At 39.2% G+C, this 22,780-nt stretch overlaps 1 protein-coding gene across 9 annotated transcripts in view; it reads right to left on the reverse strand.

Annotated features, from left to right (window-relative positions):
• The window catches only part of MAP7 (microtubule associated protein 7), a 168,033-nt gene that overhangs the window by 94,061 nt on the left and 51,192 nt on the right, over window positions 1-22,780 (reverse strand). Inside the window, exon 1 of one of the 9 annotated variants that reach the window (XM_025865895.2) lies at window positions 6,317-6,335. The exons of the other annotated variants lie outside the window; for them this stretch is intronic. The gene's annotated coding sequence lies outside the window, so the exon portion shown is untranslated. Of the gene's footprint in view, window positions 1-6,316; window positions 6,336-22,780 lie in introns of those variants that run through there. 9 annotated transcript variants of the gene reach the window in all.

Consider the following 22,780-nt stretch of genomic DNA (forward strand, 5'->3'; position numbering starts at 1 on the left):
TTTAATTACCTTGGAGAAACTTTTCCTTTACATTCACAACGTCGCTAATTGTTTGGCTTAAAAGGCCTAGCTTTTGGCCTATCTCAGCTTTCACTTGAACACTTAGAGGCCACTGTAGGGTTATTAATTGGGCTAATTTCAACATGTTGTGTCTCAGGGATTAGGGGGGCCCCAGGAGGGGAAGATGGGGGAATGGCTGGTCGCGAAGCAGTCAGAATACCCCCATTTGTTAAGTTCACTGTCTTGCAGGTGCAGTTTGTGGTGCCCTAAAACAATGATAGTAACATCAAAGATCACAGATTACCATAACAAATATAATAATGAAAAAGTTTGAATTACTGTAAGAATTACCAAACTGTAATGCAGAGACATGAAGTGAGCAAATGCTGTTGGAAAAAATGGCATTGATAGACTTGATGGATGAAGGGTTGCCAGAAACCTTCAGTTTTTTTAAAAAAAAAGAAAGAAAGAAAAGCCTTATCTGCAAAGCACAGTAAAATGAAATATGCCTGTACCAGCACATTTACAGTTTCCTGGGCTGTGACTTGGGAGAACCCAGCCTCACCCACTGCAGTGGGCCATTTAACTCATCTGCTGCTGTGAGGTAGCTGTGGGATTGCTGTTTTATTAGGTGTTGTGACATACAGCTCAATAAAGCAAAATCCAAGATCCATCTCAAAATTAAGAAAAAAACAAAACAAAACAAACAACGAACAGCTTTAAGCCTTCAGCACAATTGATTTAACAGTTCCTGAAGAACACAGCCCTTCTCTAGACCGGATGAATCACATCATCTCCACTTCATGTATTCTCAGGTATGTGTATTTCTTAGGTGCTCACAGCAGGATTTTAGTTAACTCTGTTGCTACTGGTTACCGATTTTATAATTTATATGAGAAGTCTAAAACACCATACAAAATTGACACGATTGAGAGCTACTTTAGTACAAGGGCCCATCTTATTCCTAATACCCACCATATACCTGCAAAAATACTTCTAAAAAATACATAAATATTTAAGAATGTACTTAAGAATGCTTAATATGCCAAACTCCATGTATTTAAGAACTAAGAGAACTCTCACATATGTATAGTTAGTTCTTTTTATTATTATTATGTTATGTTAATCACCATACATTACATCATTAGTTTTTGATGTAGTGTTCCATGATTCACTGTTTGCGTATAACACCCACTGCTTCGTGCAGTACGTGACCTCTTTAACACCCATCACCAGGCTAACCCATCCCCCCAGACCCTCCTTTCACTTAGTTCTTGATAATTTTTTTGATACAACTAAAATTCTTGACTGACACACTTGTTTTATTTTTTACCTTGAGTGTAACTGTTGGCTAGTATTGATAGCATGTAATTATAAAAACATTAAATACTTACATATCTAAATTATATATTTTGATTACCAGAAAACACAAAATTCAAATATTCAAAGAATTCTTAATAAAATGTTATATAAGAATGTTAATCTTTGGGGCATCTGGGTGGCTCAGTCGGTTAAGCAGCTGCCTTCGGCTCAGGTCATGATCCCAGGGTCCTGGGATCGAGCCCCGCATCGGGCTCCCTGGTCAACAGAGAGCCTGCTTCTCCCTCTCTCTCTCTGCCTGCCGCTCTGCCTACTTGTGCTCTCTCTCTCTGTCAAATAAATAAATAATATCTTAAAAAAAAAAGAATGTTAATCTTTGACAGTACTTTATAACTCTTGTGTTACAGAAAACCAGGGCAACTTTGCATTGCTAATACCAGATTAAGTAAATGGAAAGCTTAAATATTAACTTCACCTTCTTGGTCTTTCATCACATGTAATACTTGCTGCTCAAGCAACATTATTTTATTCTGTGATAAGATACTAAGAATTTATTTACATAACCTAACAGATTATAATCCAGAAATGGATTATGGCATTATCTTTTTAAATAGACTAGGTTTTGTAGGAAAGTATTTCTAATGGAGAGAGTCCCATATGTTAAAAGCTTGACCTAAGTTTTGAAATTGGTTTATAGTTCAATTGAAATTTATCTATTTCATGTCACCTTGAGGTTCTGGTAAGAAAAGTAAATTATATTGTCAAGACAGTATACAGTAAATGCTTGCAATTCAGTACTAAAACTTCAGTTCAGAGAATATTCACCAGACAGTGACTCAGTGAAATGCTCTGAGAAAGGATTGGTGACTTTTAATATGATGTGCATTTTATTTTTTTAAAGATTTATTTATTTATTTGAGAGCGAAGGGGGAGGTGCAGGGGGAGATGGACTGGACCTCAAGCAGACTCTCCCCTGAGTGTGGAGCCTGACGCAGGGCTCAATCTCACAACCCTGAGCTCCTGACCTGAGGTGAAATCAAGAGTCCGATGCTCAATCAAGAGTCCGAGCCACCTAGGTGCCCCTATGATGTGCATTTTAGACTATACGAGGTCCATCTTGGAACTTTAACATCTTTAGGTTGTGTGACAATATGCATTACTACCGTGATGCCCTTCTTACTGATTACAGTCTTCCCCCGGCCTTTCATTCTATTTCATTTCTAGAACACAACCAGCAGATTTTTATGTTTCAACTTGGACTCTGGCTGGACAGCACAGAAGATTCACTGGCAACAGGCATTTCTCAAGAAAGAGAATTCTTAACTTCTGCCTTTGAAACACCCCTGCCCAGGGCGCCTGGGTGGCCCAGTCAGTTAACTGTCTGCCTTTGGCTCAGGTCATGATCCCAGGGTCCGGGGATTGAGCCCCACATCGGCCTCTCTGCTCAGTGGTGAGTCTGCTTCTCCCTCTCCCCCTGTGATCTCTCTCGCTTTCACTCTCTCTCAAATAAATCAAATCTTTAAAAAACAAACAAACAAACAAAAACCAAGAAACACCCCTGCCCAAGCTCTTCCCTTATGAACAGTGTGTTTTGCTATGGAGGGATAAGTTAAACCCCACTTAACATACTTTGAGATCTCAGGTGGTTTAGGTGAATGAATGATAGTATTTGGAAACTTTAATTGTATTGATGTTTGTTTCAAAGACCACTTAATCTAAATATCCTCAGACTCAGAAAAGTAAAAGTTACAGAAAATCAGAGGATCATTTTCTTTGGGAAAATTTCTACCAGATTTTTATACAGAGTAGCAGTTAACTAATATATTTAAAAGTTTGGTACCGTATGATTTAAAAGGCAAATCATATATTCAATGTTTATAGAGAATTAAAAAATATTAACTATACAAACACAATCACCGTTTATTGAACTCTATTATGTTCCAGACTGTACTAGATGCTTTAAGCACTTTGTCATTCAATTTATTTCTCACAGTAAGCCTGCATTTAGGTAATACTCTCCCCACTGTACAGAGACAAAAGTCAAGGCTCAAAAAAGTTAAGAAATTTGTCTAACATATATGGCTAAATCATGGGTAAAATCATCATCAGTTTGACTTTAAAATCTAGTATATCTTAACCATTATGCTACAGTGTTTGCTAAATTAAAAAAAATGTACATATATGGCATTAAAAACTGTACCTTGGTCTGCTTACTATTTTGGTGGGGTTTTCCTCCCCTAAATAATGATACTTTGACAAATACAGAATATATATACATATATATATTTATATATATATGGTCATAAAGTGATTAAATTTTTCATTTAAGGAAATAACTTGTGTTGTTTTTTAGTATAACTTTAGGTACCACTGTATAACTTGCTTTATGGATTACAAATCACTTTCTTGGGTATAAACTTACTTGGCCATCTTAACTTGATTAGGGCAGGCATTACCATGGCCAGGGTGGGGGATGGGGAGGCTCAGGAGGTTAAATGGGATTTGCCTGTGGTCACACCGACAGTGTTAGAGGCGAGTGTGGAAATCTGGTCTTTTGGCTATAAAGTGCAACATTTTATCTTCTTGACAGAAGTAGAGATTCGATGTAACTTTGAGAATGCCTCGTGTTTTTCCAAAGCGTCATTTAACATAATTTTTAGCTTTTAAAAAATAGGACAACATAAAATTCCTGGTGAAGGAGGTTGAGTTTGCCAGGGGGTGTGGATCATCACTGAGTGTGTGGAAGGGTCTGTACCTTCAGAGCAGAGCACAACCTCGCCCAGGGTTTAGAGGAAGAAGGAGCTTATCTGGCCTATGACCTGGCATTTTATCATGAAATTATTTCACGAGAGTCCTTACTTTAACAATTTTTCACAAAGGAAGTAAACTTTTTGGTTTTCTGTTCTGCTTGGCACATGGTTAATCACCTGTAACAGAAGACAGTAACATTTCCTGCTGACTTTTTCTTTTCTTCCAGAAGTTGGACAAACCACTAGCGCTTTATCAACCACCGAAATAACCATTAGGTTCTCATGCAGTGAGACTCTTTATTTTATATATAAAACTGTATCCTCATTTGTTATTTTGTGTGTTTTATAAAGAGTAGGTGTGGCCCTACTGAAGACTAGGGACTGATGCATTAATTTGATAAACTGACTAGATAAACTGTCCCCTGGTTGGCAATGTCGTAGGTGCTTGTGACACAGCAGTGAACAAAACAGACAAAATTCCCTGCCGTCATCAAGCATACCTTGTAGTGTGGGAAAAAGACAGTAAACATTATTACATCAGGTGGTTCTGCACCCACAGCTATATGGGCTTCTATGAATGGGCAGAGAGGATGCCATGTAAAGTGTATAGAGACATCTATCCAATTTTCTTACTGGGTAACCTGTATTTCATTCGATTCAAGCAATCTTATTCTATCACATTTAAATAATTCATTATGAAAACCAGTGCTTATTAGGTATGCAACTATGTCTAATCCTAAGACTTTAGTACTATATGTAAATATGCTTTCCGCATGGAAAAGTAGGTCTCTGTAAAAGAGTCATTAAGTACAAAATGAATTTGAAAGTGAGTTAACAGAACTGAAAATGAGATAATACGTGTATTAATAACATGCACTTTTTTTTTTCTGGGAAACTGGGCATTAAGTAAGGCATTTTACTACTTCTATCAAGTACACAAAATCCTGCAAATTAGAGATTATTCCCATTGTATAATAATGATACCAACACCACTTATAGAATATAAGTAACTTGTCTGACATCACAGAGCTATAAGGAAAAGTCAGATCCAGTTCCAAAGACATGTCTAATATGCCACTCTGACTCCTTATTTTATAAACCTAAAATAACAAAAGCAAACCATTTATTCACACTACAATCTATCTCCTAATGGTTACTGGATCCTGACACTATATGTAACATTTCGTTCCTAGATCAAATGTGTTTTTATTATAAAATTTGCAAATATTACCTATGAAAATGAAGATCTATAATATTTTATGAGGACAAATAATTTAGTGAATAAAGCATCTTTGTTACTCTCAAGAATTAAACTGAATAAAACAGCTACATTTCTAGAGAAGAAAATGAGATAAAAATAACTTCAAAATGTAGTATATAAGATTCCAGTGCCTGTAAAGGTCCTGTGATTCACTTTATATGCAACGAAAACAAAAGCATTCTGGTGAGGAGAAATCTAAGAAGAAAATACAGGCAATGCTTGATTAAAAAACTAGGAAACCGAGAGGTAAGCAAGCGAAGTAGGACTTTTCTTTTTAAGCAGGGAAAAACAACACTTCCCAAAAATACCACTCTAAGTAGGAAAGCAATCATTTCCCCAATTCTCCTGATCTGGTCCAGATACAAATATTAAGAGCATTTAGAAATCATCAGGGACATCTGGCTGGCTCAGCTGGTAGAACAAACAACTTGATCTTGGGGTTGTGAGTTTGAGTCCCATGTTGGGCGAAGAGATTACTTAAAATAAATAATAAAGTGTCAAATGTTTTTAAGATATCAACAATAAACTAGGTGCTAAAATTTTCTTTGGACAGCAGCACAACTGTGTGTGTAGCTTGCTACAGCCTACATCCAGCACTTAGTAGAGGAAACCCTAGGAGTTGTTAGGGCCTTCATTTTGGTTTTTCCCAAAAGAGAAAAAAGTAGGAACATGGAAAATGGAGAATAATGATGGTTTGCCTATAATTTTCACAGAAGCTATCACATGGCTCCAGGACAAACGAAGACAGAAGTGTAAATCCATCATCTATAGAACATAACAGAGCTTATTCCATTTAATTAAACTTCACACTCCTTTTTTGAAGAACATTAAAACCAGTAAGGTGTTTTTCCCCCAAAACAAAACAAAAGATTTTCTGCTGTGTACTTTTGCCCATCTTAAGTGTTAAAAACTGGTTTAGAGATGGTCTGATTCCCGAATTTCCTTATTCAGAGTTTTAAAACACGTGTTGAGTCCAAGAACTTACAGTCCGGCTTAGCGTCTTCCATCCTAAAATCCTTCTTTCTTGAATGGGCTGCAACATTTCTGCATGTCTCCCTCCTCTTGCTTTGAGTTCCTCCGCCAGGCAAACACCAGAGAGTCAGTGAAGGGCCCTTTTAATCGTCCTAAGTATTAGGCCTCACACAGCTTGAGGTACACTTGACGGGGGCCGAGGGGGGGCATGAGGGCAGTGAGAACCACAACTCCCCAGCCTCAGTTTTTAAACAGTAACCTTGTTCACTGAACCAAGTAAAAAGTGAGAATGGTTTCAGTTCAAAAGAGCCAGTGAAGCTCAAATGGGTGTGGGCTGGGAGTAGGGGAGGCCTTCCCCGGTTAAGAAATGGTTGTTAAATATCAGTTCAAGCTCAGGGATTCAGACTCAGCTGGGACCCCAACCAGGATTGTGCATTAAGCACATATTAAAAACTTAATTGTTTTCCAAAACCATCTAAGTGTTATTTTTTTTCTTCCCAGACCATTCTGCATTTTGGTTTCCTGATGTATTAAAAATGACATTTAAAACCCTGAAGATTATGGCTGATTTTGTTCCCACGATCATTTAGGATCAGTCAAGCAGAGAGACCTCTGTTCTTTTTCGCCCTTCACCGAGAACATACATGGAGCTGTTGAAAAACTGCATGAAATGAAGTTTCGTGGCTCTTCAGGAGGTTCCAAAAGACTGGCTTGCTTTAGCAAGGATTGGAAATTCTGAAGGTCTTCCCAGAGGAAAGGAACAATCAATGAATATAAACGCTGGAGTTTCAGAAATGATTTCTAGATAAATTCTGGGACCTATACTGATCTTTTTTTTTTTTTTAAGCCGGTGATAAATTACACTGTAAACTTTGAACTCAACATTTCTATAATTTTACCTTAAGCTTATCTTCAGAATGGCTTTTGTCCAAGGGCACAGAGGGGAAACTGAGGAAAAAGGATCCTGTCAAGTCCTTGCTGGGCCCCGTGGTGGCACGGGGGCCAGAATACTTTCATTAAAACCAATTAAATTAATGAGTTTGGGCGAGCAATCGGCCCAATTTGAAGGAAGAACTATAATTTTTATAAGAAAATAAAACCTTTTGAGCCCTTCTGAGTAGGAATTGACCCACTAAAGAAACCGGACACATAGGATTTCTAAGATGTTTGTGGGTCAAGCACCCATTGGACTTGGCAATCAACCTTTTTTTAACACCCTCAGAACTAAAGACTACTTAGTAGGGCCAGTGGAAGGCCAGCTGCAGTTCAGCCCCCCCCACCCCACATCTCCACCGCTGTCTCAGTGCCCATCGTCTTCCCCAACCAGTTGCTGACATTTTCAAAAGTAGCCCGTATAGATAACATCTCTAGTGTAAGGCTTCTCGAGCCTGGTACTCCTGACATTTTAGACTGGATAATCTTTGCTGCGGGTGGCAGGGGATGGGGAGGGAGCTTTGTAGGACATTATAGGACAGTTAGCGGCATTCTAGGACTTTCTGTATGCCAACAGCACCACCACCACAAGCACCCCCACCCAGAGTTAAGATGATCAAAAAAAATGTCTTCAGACATGGTCAAATGTCCCTGCGAGGGTAGAGGTGGGCAGAATAAACTGTGGTTAAAAAAAAAAAAAAATCACAGCTCTAGGGGCTTCAAATCAATGGTGATCTTTTCCTCTTGCTTTCCCTCCAAGCAGGGCTAGTGCAATAGGGATGCTAGAGAGGGCATCTTCTCCTGCAATTTATTTCCCTCACGTCTTCCAACTGTTGCACTGTTTTTTTTTTTTCCCCAGTAGACCTTAATACTGCTAGAGGGACATGGTCGATGTTCGTTTAAACCAAGCCTTACAAACTTCTCCATGCTCACGTTTGGTACAATGGCTGGGGTATGATTAATATTCAAATACTGCCTGCATGTCTAAAGAAGTGGAAGAATTCTCCAGTTCTTCCTCATCAAAGCAACCAAATTCATGAGACAGTAATAAGCACTAACCAAAGAGGTGTGTTGGCTTTTAGGAATTTTTGAGACAGGTTATTAAAATGTCAACTTACTCCCCTAATTCCATACCTATATATTTGGTAGGGCTCTATTAATATTAAGACTGAGACCCTAAATTACCTGACAGCTCACTTAAATAGAACAAAGACAGGAAACAGGAATGTATCAAACAAAACATAATTCCTATTCGCAAATTAAAAAAAACCTTTCATTCCCTCCCTCAGTCTACATATTCATACTTCAGACTCAAATGTAACTAGCTCGGTTATCTGTTTCCCAGCTGATGGAAGATTAGGAGCAGGTTTCAGGGGACAGGAAGTTGTCATGAGGGTCTCCTCACTGCTCTATGTATGGCCTTCCAGGTACTGACCCACATCAACCAGTCACTGACAGCTTTGACACTCCCATTTTCTAGAATGCAAGTATGATCATGCAACTTCTTTGAATGCCTCAGTTTTCCTGGGATAAACTCCAGCCCCCTTGGCATGGAAGTCCTGCTCTCCATGACCCACAGCATCACCGGCTGCGGGCCTACTTGTCAGTCTCCCCTCCAGCCTTACACACGGCTTTGATGAGCTGCACTTTCCAGAACTTGGTTCCCCAGGTACCAACAATGTCGTACGCGCTGCCGCCACTCCTTGGAAGAATCTTCTCCTCCCCTTATCTGGCTACTTGCCCCAAGCCTCTTCTGGCTCTACTTCCGATCAAATCCTCAGAAATTATCCATAGTGTCTATCCCTGCCATCACATCCATCCTTCCGCACTGTGATCGGTGGTATATGTATCTGAGATGGACAGGTGGGAAAGAGAAGGGGTAACAGAAGAAAACTCTGCCACATGAAGCACCAATTCTTTCCGCCATGCCACAGGCAATACAAATAACTCCTTAAACTCCTGATCGTCTAGTGTATGGTTGTTCTAAGGGCCTTTACACACAGGAACTGGTCTCATCTCACAACGACCCTGTTACCATGCCAGTGTTATAGAGGAGGACCCTCTGCTATCCGGAAGGTGAGTAACTTGTGGAACTAGACACCTAATCCCTCCACCATGACCTACTGCAGCATCTGCACCCTATGTAGGTGACTTCTCACTTCCGACTGCCCAGGAAGCACGAGGCCAGCGTCGCCTGCTGATGGGAAAGGACTGGTACCACAAGGAGAGAAGGCAGGTGGCGAAGACAGGAGGTGACATTGTGTGGAGACACTGCGCCACTCTTCCCCTCGGAACAACAGTTTGTAACTAAACGATGATGCATTCATCCAGGAAAAAACAGCTGAATGCGAACAAGGGAGGAAAGAGAATAAAGGGTTTTCTATGACAAGAGGCTCAAGGAGATGTGTATGCCCCAGTGTGTGGCACCATCAGCGACGGAGCATCTCCAACTCTAACTGCACAGTAGCTGTCTGAGAAAGATCCTTCCTAACCCCACACACCAGAACTGCATCGGTGCAGGATCCTGGCTGATGGACGAAGGCACAAACACCAGTTCATAATTCAGATTAAGGGAATGGAAATCACTTGTAACAAATGTAAGTTCTAAAAAGTAATAAATACATAAATCCTGAAACATTAGAGGGAAATTAATATTTATTATTTATATTACATAGTATAATTTATATTACATACTACATATACTTAGTATATAGTATACCTAGTATAAAACATGGCACAGTTTTATTTTATAATGGCACAGCTGGTGAATTATCAGCTCGACTACAGAACAGTTTAGGACAACTCTGAGGAATCCAACCTCTTCCCTTTAGTTTACCTCCTCATTTCCCACTCACTGGCCCCCCCCCGTCCCCCCCTCCCGCTTCCCTCAGAGGTCCCCGAAAATTGCTCTGGAGCAGAGATGATGATTCATCGGTTCTTGGCCCAACCTGAGTGCCTCCCGTTACCCGTAAAACCGCAGAGCGCTTTGTCGTGATGTAAAGCGTGGAAGCAGCCTGTGGCCTGCAGCATGTTCTCTATCACCAAAGCGGCTCGTGTGTCACCTGCCTCCTCCTTCTCTCCTAGTTCTCCTTCTTAACTTTTGGCTACTCACAGAAAAAACCAGTTCTTATAAAATGGGAATTTTTAAGCTGCACCAAGGATTACATGAGATTATGAGATATCTGGTAGCTTTTCTGCCTTTATTATTTTTAACAAAGCTTTATTCCACAGAAAATTGTGTAACACAGCACTGTTTTGCACTCCTTAGAAAACATCAAAAGGCTGGGTGTGTGTACATCAGAATGCATATATAAATGAATAGAGCAAGATACAGATGAAGATCTAGTTGTTCTACCAATAGTTCATAGAACACGGACAGGCTAAACCCTCAGATTAGAAAAACACAGTACTTATAGAGTATTCTCACCGTTTATAAGAATTTAAAATGTTGGGGCGCCTGGGTGGCTCAGTCGTTAAGCGTCTGCCTTCGGCTCGGGTCGTGATCCCAGGGTCCTGGGATCGAGCCCCGCATCGGGCTCCCTGCTCCACGGGAAGCCCGCTTCTCCCTCTCCCACTCCCCCTGCTTGTGTTCCCTCTCTCGCTGTCTCTCTCTTTGTCAAATAAATAAATAAATAATCTTAAAAAAAATTTAAAATGTTTTCCTGCAGACTTTCAAATATTTTACATAAAAAAATCACATATACTAAATTTGATTATCACAGCTATCAAAATGGCAGTTTAAAATCTCTTGGTGTTTGGCAGAATTTAGTGTTTAATATAAAATGCTGGGGACCATAGCTATTGCTATTTTAAGAGGCAAATACTAAGAAATAGACTTTGTTTATGCTTTATAGTCCTGGAAAAGTAAAAGCAGAGATTCATTTTATAAAGGAATTTATGCTTTATTGCTGAAATTTTTAAAAGCTAAAACCATATAGATTTGGTATGCATAATTAAAAGACCCAGTTCATTCAGACTGCCTGCTGCATACTGATTCTGATCATGGTAGATCTTACTGGAAGACTTCTGAACTGCTTCAAATCCCACAGCGACTTGCTTCTAATCCCAACGTCAACTGAGGAATATTGCAGTGTGTCACTTTCTCTAGATCCCCATCTTAATTCTTGATTTTTCCATTTCCTCTGTGTTCAAAAAGTAGTGAGTGTAGCTTCGGGAGGTAATTTGTGAATTTTCAACCTTTACAATGCACCCGGCATTCTGTTTTACTTTCCTTCCCCAAAGTTATCTTATTCCGTTCTCTTTTTCCTTTAGACAGTCCCCAGAGGCCACAATCTTTAAGATGCTGGAAAATCCAGGAACATCCAGCTTTTTTAGCCTCCTTTTTAAAGTACCTTGGATAGTGACAAAAGATACACAGGCTGATTATTTGAGACATTCACTCAATTCCATAAAAAAATGTATTCCATACAAGAACTTTTTTTAAAGAAGCACAACACGCTTGTTTGTTTCTCAAAATCCACATTCACATAACCCCAAAATCCTCTATGCTGACCTCAAACTGCCGAAACAATTTTCCTTTCTGTCTACACTTCATAGGAATGGCCAAAACTCTATTTTTCACCAAACCAATAAGAGATACTTTTATTTTACATTGATACCGTTTCATGTTGCTGGTGACTAAACTGTCTCAATTTTCTTCCTACCCCACTACAGTCATGTTACCAGCTATAACCAGCTTTTCTGGGGCACCTGCTGTGAGGCACAGTAGTGTAGGGATAACTACATGGAAGTTATTTAAAATTTTTTATGCTTGAAGCAACAGTTCTTACTAAACATGTCAGCAAAGTCACGTTGCCCAGTCTGGATCATGGGGGCTGAAGCTGCTAGGAAGGGTCAACTGCTTCATTCAAGAATTTCTGCCTAGCTACTATCTCTCCAAGTGTTGTTGTTGTTGTTGTTGTTTTTAATGACTTCTGAAAGGTTTACATATCCACTTCCTCATGAGGGATTTGTAACCAAATACTATCTGAGCTCTCCATCTTTTGTTGTGAATTTCTGTGATTACAACGTGTTTCAGAGGGGATTTCACAGACATGGAGGATTATTGGGAGAGACGGACAGCTGGAGTCCTGAGCAGAAGATAAAGAACTTAACCTGGTTTCAAAAGGGACACTTATGAATTTCTTTGACCCAAAACCAACTTAATATTTCAGGTATTTACCTTCAGAATTTGGGGCTGAAATGTCTCCATTAGAAAATATATTATCTATATATGTAAGAAAACTCTTATACAAAATGCCTTATATCTTTCACTTAAAAAAAAAAACACACATACAATTTGAGGTTTCCCTTTTTTGGATATCCCAGCCTATGATTATTCACTCTTTTCTCTCCCACCCACTAGCCCCAGACATTACACTGTCCTCAGTGAGGAGCACCAGTAAATGCCATAAGAAAGTGGGAGAATGAAGTAAAATTGGATGTCAAGTGGACATCCAAAGTACACATTTTTAATCTTACAACCTAATTTACACGCACGGCCAGGCTGGAAGAGATTTAGGACACTGTGGCAAGTTACTAGGAAATAAGAGCATTCAAGTAGTGTGCGGGTTTCCCTACTAAACAGAGTCGGGCTTAGCAGCCTATGCGACACATTGCGCAAGCAGCCTAGGCTCAACCCGCTTCACCGCTTTGTTTCCACCTTCAGCCTCCAGACAGTCTTGCCACGGCCAGTCTTTCCCCTTCAATTCTTAGGAACTGTCAGATTGGTTGCCTGAAAAACCAGTTCTAGTTGCTCATCATTCCCCTGCTCAAACACCTACCATGTATCCCAGTTACTTGCCAAACCCATTACTTGCCAAACGAAGGCTACTGCGGGGTGTTTCTACCTACTTTTCAGGAATTGCTTCTCAACACTCCCCCACATAGCCCCTGTTTTTACAGAATGGCTGCACTTGTTATTCCTTTAACAGGCCTCATGATTTCCTTCCCTCTCCTTGTTTCCAGCCTCCCTTTCTTTTACTTCTGCTCTTCTTTCCATGGGGTTTGTCTCTTCAATCATCTAAATACTTCAAGGGCCAACGCAAATGCCTTCATCCCTCATAAAGTTTACCTTGATTCTCCCACACAGAAGGGCCTGTCCTTCTTCTTAGCCACAAACACGTGGCTGACACTCCTCTGACAGCATTACCACAGGAGGGGAGAGTTGGTAGACTCCTCTGTCTACCCTGTGAAAGGCTCTGTGCACAGCTGAAGCTCTGGCATCATCCTAAATTGCAATGACCTGGCTCCCAGTATTGGGGTCATTTTTAGCAGTACTGGGGTGTGTGTATGTGCATATTTCAAAAGATAATAAATTAGACAATAAATAGTAAGTGTAGAAAATATAAGCAAAAACATTTAAAAGAAGCTGCATTCTCAAAATTCAGACATAACCACTGGACATATTTTAGCATCCGTTCCAGTAGATTTTTTCAAAATATGTGTATTTAGGCATAGAATACAAAAAAATGGGATCTTCATATAAAATTCTGGAACACGTTTTATGTTCTGGACATCTTTCCTCATCAACCACTATGTCTCTAAAGCACCCTTACTAATGGTCGCACAATAATGAATTGTAGGAAAACACCGTAATTTATGTGGCAGATTCCCAAACTTCAGGTTGTTTCTAGTTTTTCAGTGTTGTCAACAGGCTGCCCATAGAGTTACACAAATATCATCAGTGTGTGGAGGATACATTCCTAGAGGGGAACTGCTCCATCTTTGGTTGGAAACAAAGAGAGCCCCCTTCACTGCAACCTCGGACACAGTAGCGATTCACTCACTAGATCATTCCTTTCCCAGGTGCCTGCTGTGGGCCAGGCATCCTTCAAGACTCTTCCATCCAGTGGATGTAGATAGTATATGAGAGAATAGGTTGATAAATAAGATCAACATTATGAAAACAATACTGGGGGTAGGGTAGGAGAGATTAGGTAGGGGGGAGTCAGGAAAGGCTTTCCTGAGGAAGTAGCAGTGCAGCTTGAGTCCAAAAGTCAAGAAAAGAGTGTTTCAGACAGAGATGGAGGGCTTAGTACAAAGGTCCTGAGGCCAGAGTGAGCAATGAGTATTAAGAGAATGAAAAGAAAGTCAACTGGGTGACAATGTGGTGAGAAAGAAGAAAAGCAGGGGACTGTGACCTGTAATACGGATTTTTATACCAAAGAAAAACAAAAGTTTTAAGCAGAGGAGTGCCAGGTGGTCCATAATTTTAAACAGGTGGCCCCGGCTGCTCTGTAGAGCCTGGCTGGGGGGGTCATGGTACAGAGCGTAGAAGCAGTCCCTGACGTGCGGAGAGCTCATGTGATTTGGACCAGGAACGGTAGTGGAGCTGGACATCAGGAGGCAGATGTGATGAACTTGGGAGGTGGTGCCAACAGGGCTTGTCGCTAGATAGGATGTGGGGAAGACAGAAAGGCAGAATCAAACAGGACACTCAGGCATTGGGTTGAGCATTTACTGAGACCAAGCTGACAGAGGACCAAACAGGTGTGAGGAAAAGAACCAAGCCTTCCTACCTCGAAGATGTAGCAGAAGGTGAAGTTTGTGTCAATGTGCTAAGTAGGGATGTGCTCACACTGTTTTTCTGCATTTTACATAAACGATTTTGTGTATATTGTTTTCTACACAGCATTTTAATCTAAAATTTTAGTAATTACTTCTATGTCAAAAAACTCTTCACACGTTTCAAGTATGCTTATTTTCATCTCCTTGCACATTCAAGTTATTCCAATTCTTTACCCTATTTTTATACATAAAGCTTTAGCTGTAGATTAGATTTTAAGAGGAATTGTTAGGTCAAAGGTAAGAACGGTTTTAAGGCTTTGATACCGAGCACCAAAAATAATTTCCTAAAGGTATTACCAATTTCCAAACTCAACACAGAGTGAGAGTTACTATCTAACTGCACTGCATATTCTCATTACCAACAAACAAAAATCTTGGTACAGCATTACGAAAGGTTGTAAACGGAAGTGGTAGTATAATGGAACCTATAAGGGGATTAGCATTTTTGAAGAAAGTATTACCATTTAAACATGTTACCAGTAGCATTTTAGACTCTCTTACATAGAATAAGCACTCAAATGATAGCTATTACTCTCAGTCACAATAACTTCTAAAAACAGATCAACTTTCTTGATGTGTTACTGGTCTTTAAATTTTCTTTTAAATTATTATATTTGCTATATATTGCTATCGACCATCATGTTGAAGTTTTTGGGATTTAAATAATCTACCACAAAATTAATATGTTATGTTTTAAAAAATATTTTTATGTATTTATTTTAGAGACAGAGAGAATGAGAGTGCACATGCAAGTGGGGGGAGGGGCAGAGGGAGAGGGACAAGCACTCCTCCCCAGGACCCTGAGACCGTGACCTAAGCCAAACCTAAGAGCCTGATGCTTAACCGGCTGAGCCACGCAGGCACCCCCTATGCTAGAAGTTTTAGTATCAAAAAATTATAATCAGCTACTATGAAAGGTTTAGGATAAATTTGGGTTAATCTGGTATGCACTATCAAAAGGGATCTTCTTAGCTTCTGCTAAGAGAGTCTCTCTTTCCCTCTGCCCCCTCCCCTACTCTTTCTAAAATGAATGAAGAAAAAAAAAGGGACGTGAGTATCAACTTGAAAAGGATCCCACTGGCTAAATCAGGGGCAATCTATCAAAATAAGTAATTAGAGAAAAGCATTATAATCCATAGAATAAATTAAACATCCCTGAGTCCACACTGATATAAACAAATAAGAGAGAAAGGAAAGCTCCTCCTTATAGAAAGCCAACTAAGAAACGTAGAGGGTACAATGAATTAGAAAATCATCACTTTGCAACTAACATATTAACTGGTGAGAATCATTGATACTGAAACTAATGGGTGAATATAGGAGGAAGAACAGAATATTTACATAGTCTCATAAGATACTTAATTACATAACAAAAATCAGGAACTCGACCGAGTGGTGCCCAGCAGGCACCACCTTAGCAGAGTGACAGAGGATAATATCCCCAAGATTGGGACAAATCAACATGTGCCTCCTGACAGGATACACTGAGGACAAAACAGCACCTCTACGGCATTCCTGTCAGGCGTATATAACCTCAATCTAATCATGAGGAAACCCGTCAGGCAAACCCAAATTGAGGGGCATCCTACAAAGCAACTGAATGCTTCAGCCACGTCAACATTATGAATTACAAACAAAGGCTCCAAGGAAGCAGTATTACAGAGTAAAGAGACATGACAACTAAATACAGGGCATGATCCTGGATTGCCTTTTGCTATAAAGGACATCACTGGGCCGAAAGGTGCAATCTGAATAAGGTCTGTAGGGCAAACAACAGTATTGTTTAAGTGATAATTTCTTAATTTTGATAAATGTAATACAGTTATAGAAAAGACTGCTTGTATTTTTTCGGGGGGAGGGAAAGAATTCAAAACAAATCTCCCCAAATGCTAACGTTCAGGGAATCTGGGTGAAGGGCACATGGGAATTCTTTGTAATTTCTTGTAACTTTTCAGCTTTTCTGTAGGTTAGACATTATATGGGAAAAAAAAAAACCAAGGCCACCAAATCCCTATTCATTATTGGTATTTAATAAAACGACGTTTGACTTTTTAACTTTTCCCTGATGATTCCTGACACTGAACATGGTTTCATGTGTCTGTTGACCACTTACAGGTCTTTGAACAAAGGTCTATTCAGGTCCTCTCTCTCTCAATGAGGTTATGTGCTTTTTGGGTGTTGAGTTGTAGAAGTTCTTTATTGTTGATATTAACTCCTTATTGGATATATTATTCGCAAATATCTTTTCCCATTCAGTAGGTTGATTTTTCTTTTGTTGATGGTTTCCTTGACAGAAATACTGTATGGTCCCCTCATTCCACTACTATTTACTCCAAGAAAATGAAAACACTAATGTGAAAAGATATATGCATCCCTGTTTATTGCAACATTATTTACAATAGCCAAGGTATGGAAGCAACCTAAGCGTCCATCGACAGATGCATGGATAAAGAAGATTTGGTGTATCCGTACAATGGAGTATTATTCAGCCACAGAAAGAATGAGATCTTGCCATTTGTGACAACATAGAGGGGAACTCAAACTTTATTATGCTAGGTGAGATAAGTCAAAGACAAATAGCATATGATTTCACTTATATGTGGAATTTAAAAAAACAAAACAAAAAAACAAAAATAGACCCATAAATACAGAGAACAAACTGGAGGTTGTTGGGGTGAGGGGAGGGCTGGGGGCTGGGCAAGATGGGTGAAGGGGAGTGGGAGGTACAGGCTTCCAGGTAGAGAAGGAGTAAGTCACAGGGATGAACGGTTCGGTAGAGGGAATACAGTCAAAGGTATTGTTATAACGCTGTATGGTGACAGATGATAGCCACACTCGGGGTGAACATAACGTAATGGAGAGAGTTGTCAAAACTAATGTAACATTGCATGTCAACTATACTTCAATAAAGTAGTAAAAATGGCCAAAAGTAAACGAAATTTGAGCAAAGGACAATTTGAGAGTGAAAGTAGTTGGCCCTGTGTGGCAAAGGGAAATGGAATCTGTCCTATCTGGAGCAGGAGATGAGCTCGGGGAATTTCAGGAAGCAATCTCCCCACACCATGCATCAATTGACTTCAGATTCTTATTCTCAGCTCAAGCTACACCTTGAAAGATCCATCCCTAATAGCTCAGCATTCCTCTCCCGGGACCAGGGCAGACCTCGTATTTGGTAGCTCAAACCATATTAAGAAACTGGCACTGTTGTTAAACACAAAACCAGAAAGAAGTAGGTTCACACTTTCCCCCCTCAAGTAAAATAAAGACTATCAAAATATTATCTTTTTTTTTTAAAGATTTTATTTATTTATTTATTTATTTGACAGAGAGAGAGAGCAAGAGAGCACAAGCAGGGGGAGCAGTAGAGGGAGAGGGAGAAGCAGGCTTCGGCCAAACAGAGAGCCTGATGCGGGGCTTGATCCCAGGACTCTGGGATCATGACCTGAGCCAAAGGCAGACGCTTAACCATCTGAGCCACCCAGGCTCCCCTAAATATTATTTTATTAAAGACTGAAATATCATGATTTTGAATGGAGTAAAAGCTTTAGTTGGACCCTAGAATGACTTAACCTAATATTACAATGGTCTGAGCCATTTGTAACTGAAGACAAGAACCTCATTTCTCTCTCCCCATTTCCTTCTCTTCCCCAAAAGGGTCATTACAGTATCCTATATGTTTATTTATTTAATGATTTCTTACCTAAATTACCAAATCTTTGATCAGATTCCTCTGCTTTCTTCACCAACACCTTGCACAAAGAAACATGTTTTGTGCACTTGGAAGAGATATTTATATACCTATAAATACTGAGAAATAAAGAAATGTAACCACATTAAATGCTTCTTAAGCTATGAATCATAATGATAATCTTAAGTACTTATTTAAAAGCTTACTCCATAGCCCAGGATTTATCAAGAGGGGGCTCTGAGTGATGCTTCCCAAAAAGTAGGGTTCTGATAGTAAATACATTTAGAAAATAGTAGGAATTATGTCTTTTCTTCTGAGGAAGTACAACACATGGAATTGTATTAAATGTTTTGAGGCACTCTCTAGTAAATTAAGCAAGTAAAATTTGGGAGTAAGTGTCTCCCAAACCTACTTGACAAAGGACTTTTTTTTTTTTTTTGGCAGTATTTTATTAATCTGGGACACACTTTACAAATGTCATTACAGTATGTTTATAAGTTATATGACTGCAGAATTCTCTTTAAAAGACAAATGATATTGTTTCAACATGGTATTTCTCATAAAATGAAAACAATGTAGCAGTAAATTCTCTTTGTTGGTCAAATGTACTGGGATAAGCACCCTGATCGGAAATGTAGTGGAAATCAAATTCAGAGGTCACCTGATTGCCTTAATAGAAGGTAACTAAATTTGATGACTTAATGATCAATACCACTACAATTTTTTTTAATTCTTTAAAATATGAATCCATAATGTATTTTTACAGATGGCAAAAATAGATATTAAACTCCATTAGTAGGCTCCACAAGTCTGTTGCAGATGAACATTTTCTTCCTCTCCCTAGAATCTTGTGAAACATCAAGTACATCTAATGGACCAATTAGAGTGATAAACCGTCACAGCCCGCTCACTGCTATGTAGAAGCCATTCTAAGAACAAGGACAGCTGATCGCAAATGAAAACTCTTTACTTCCTAGATGGAGGAAAAACGGGGGCAGCTATCTGCTCAGTTCACTGGTCATTGGGAAATGCCCCAAAGTATGCAAAAGACTACAGGTCTCTTTGGGAAAGAAAAAAAAAAATCTGTTGGGGGGGGAGAAAAGGGTAAAAATTACATTCAAATCCTTCATAAAGTACTGTATTAGGAGACAGACAAAATCATGAACGCCAGGAAAGAGGCTCCCTCCTTGGCAGTCACAAGAACAAGACGGAGGCCACCACAAAGATGAAGCTTCCAAGGAAGCTCCGTGGGTTTGATAGCTGGAAGTCTCTGTAACAGCCCTTTAGGTCTCTAAAGACTTTCAGTGTACTTACTTTGCTTTTTTCAAATTAAATCCTCTGTACATAATTTCACTAATAGCAACCATATGGGAAGCATCTGTAGCTTTTCTCAATTCTAATTTTTCGGAGGCAGAAGAAACACTGACAAAAATAGCCCCGCAGTCTGTCAGGGCCACTGCAGACTGACCTAGTTAGATGCAGCAGGCTGAAGGCATCTGAGTGGGCTTAATCCTGCCCCAGCTTTGAGGCTGCTGTGTGCCCTGTACCCTGGGGCTCACGCCTTAGGATTCACCAGGTCTTCACAGTTTATGAGTTCAGAGTGGATGGGGTCACACTTGGGTTTCTCCTGAACCACCTACTGACACTCCCAAATCAACTCTGAAATCAGCATTCTCAAAACAACAAAGATTTAAATGAATGACAAAAATCCATAACAATATTAAATTGCTAATGCTAAAAGGAGAAAATATCTATAACAACCAGAAAAAGGTAGGTATCCTTTATTTATAAAAAGAAGATAAACACCCCAATAGAAAATACCACAATAAACATGTAGTTCACAGAAGAAAAATGCTAACAAGCAGGTAAGAAATGTGTAACATCACCAGTAATCAAAGAAATGCAAATCAGAACAATAAACCATCATTTCTTTGCCCATGAAGTTGACAGAAATTCCAAACAAAAGGATCTCATAACTGCTCTAGAAGAATGTTTCTAACAGTGGAAAGAAAACAGGTTGTAAAACCACATATGCAATGATACAAGTTTGTGCATGTGCACACACATACACACACACACACAGTTTATAAAGGTCACAGTAATATTTACCAAAATGTTAATGTAGCTATGTGCAGATGGTCAGATTACAGATGATTTAAACACAATTTTAATGCTTCCCTGAAAAAGGGTCTCACAATATTTCTTTTCTTATCAGAAAAATGTGCATTACATTCAAAATTTTAGGCAGTAACTAGTAAGAGATGCCAAGACTATTTTTGTTCATAATTTCTGGAGACTATTTTTGTTCATAACTTTCTGTGTGTTCCAGTTGTCAGTGATAGCGGAAAAGATGTTTCAAGTTGGACCACTAAAATGGGCCCTCACTTCATATGCTAATGTTGACTGCTGAGAAGTCCGGTTAAGAGGCATATTTATTCTGGGAGCAGACCTCCTCCAAAAAGCCTCTCAAAAAAGACAAGCCTTATGGGAAAAGGGCAGCTTATACTTTGTTTACTTTCACATTATGTTCATATTGAGATAATTATAACATATTTCACAAAAGGCAAGTTTCTATAACTGATTTCATTTTCAAAATCCCTTTTTAAAGTTTTCAGTAGCTGCTAGATAATATTCCTATACAAGCTTTTCCATTTTTGAAGAAAACCATATGCTGAGTATTAACTTCTCACATTTTTAGTCTCTTTTTCAAGTTTGAAGATGGTGGTGACACTATTTTGGCAGTCTTTTTAGATTTTTTCTTTTTTTGTATCATCAAATGTAGCAGAAGCAAATAATGATTCTATATTTATTTCATGGATAGGATGTGCTCAAAGAAAAGATTATCAATAACATGAAATGCCACTTGTTTTTAAAACAGAAAATAATAGTGTCTCTTCCAGTTAAACCACAAATATTTATTGATCTTGCTATGTGTCATGCTAGGCATGTCTTAATTAAGGTCCTATATGCTATGAGAAATACATTATAGAAAACACATGCATTATAAAGTTAGGGTTTTAAATTTTAGGCATGACCTGTCCATCCCCCCCAGAGACCATGCTTACCTTCACCACCCCTCTCTTTCTGCAATTTTTTTTTCAGATTTTTTATTTTAATAAGAATAGACGCTCCAGTAGGTGCTAATCTCCCTAGTCAACATTAGAAGTGGTTCCAAATGATGGCCATTTCTCTACTTTTCAAGGGTAAACTGTATTTTTTCATGAAATTTCAGAATTCATTCCCCCACCTGTGGGAGTGGGGGAGGGGTCATCGATCCCTGTTGTATTGAGAGGTAAGAAACTGCATAAATTCATTTATGTCCTGAAAAGCAACTTATAAATCTTCAACTAGAGATAGGTATGTTTCTTTAGGTTGCTGTTAACCAGAAAATACCTGATTAACATCTGCTCTTTTATCCCCAACACTAATGATTCCATCCCTTTCTTTTCCATTCTTGCTTAAGCCTATAACCTCCCTTTACCTCTTCATGTTCTTCATTTTATTTGGCAACAGTATATGCTGGAGAATTCCTGTGTCATCCCAACGCTCTGTAAAGTCAGATTTCTTACCCTGAGGACCTTGGTGCTCCTGCAGGCAGACCCCATGGCATTCTGTCCTTCTACCATTGATGAATGTTAAATGCTTTAGGGTGGCCAACTTAAAAACTGCCAGCACACTGGGAATACAAAGGCAGACTAGGAGTGGGGAAGGCATCCCGGAGGAACTTTTTGAGCATCCTACGGCTTTAAGATTATGAGGAAAAGAATAAGCAAATGGTATGGTGGGCACAGGGAAGGAAGAATCACCTGCAGAGGCATGAAAAATTTAAAACATCGAAACCGAAGACGGTGAAGAATTTAAAGGATTTTTTTTTTTAAGGAGCTATGTATACTAGGATAAAGAAGCTGATCTGTGATTAAAGCACATGGTAATACTGAATCATACATGAAATCTCAGGAATTTCACATTCATTTCAGAATAACAGCATTTAACATTAAATAAATGCTACCCTCAACTAAAATGGTGTGTTAACCAAAAGCTAGGGAAAGTGTAGTTTCCTCTGCCAGGAATTTTCTAATCTGAAGATTTAAAATCTATTTTCGATATTATAGTTGTGAAAACCTAGTCAGAGTTGCCAAGGCAACAACATAGCCTGTCAGAAGTATGAGAACAGCGGGCACACGACACCAAACTCGAGGAAGCGCCAATTTTTCTGCAGAGACCCACAAGCCACTTGTGAACTACAGACAGCCAACAAGGGTATACAGTCCCACTTCCATATAGAAT

This window comes from Callorhinus ursinus, unplaced genomic scaffold, assembly GCF_003265705.2.
Source record: "Callorhinus ursinus isolate GAN/ISIS: 27379988/994484 unplaced genomic scaffold, GSC_fseal_2.0 scaffold6, whole genome shotgun sequence".
NCBI classification, from domain to species: Eukaryota; Metazoa; Chordata; class Mammalia; order Carnivora; family Otariidae; genus Callorhinus; species Callorhinus ursinus.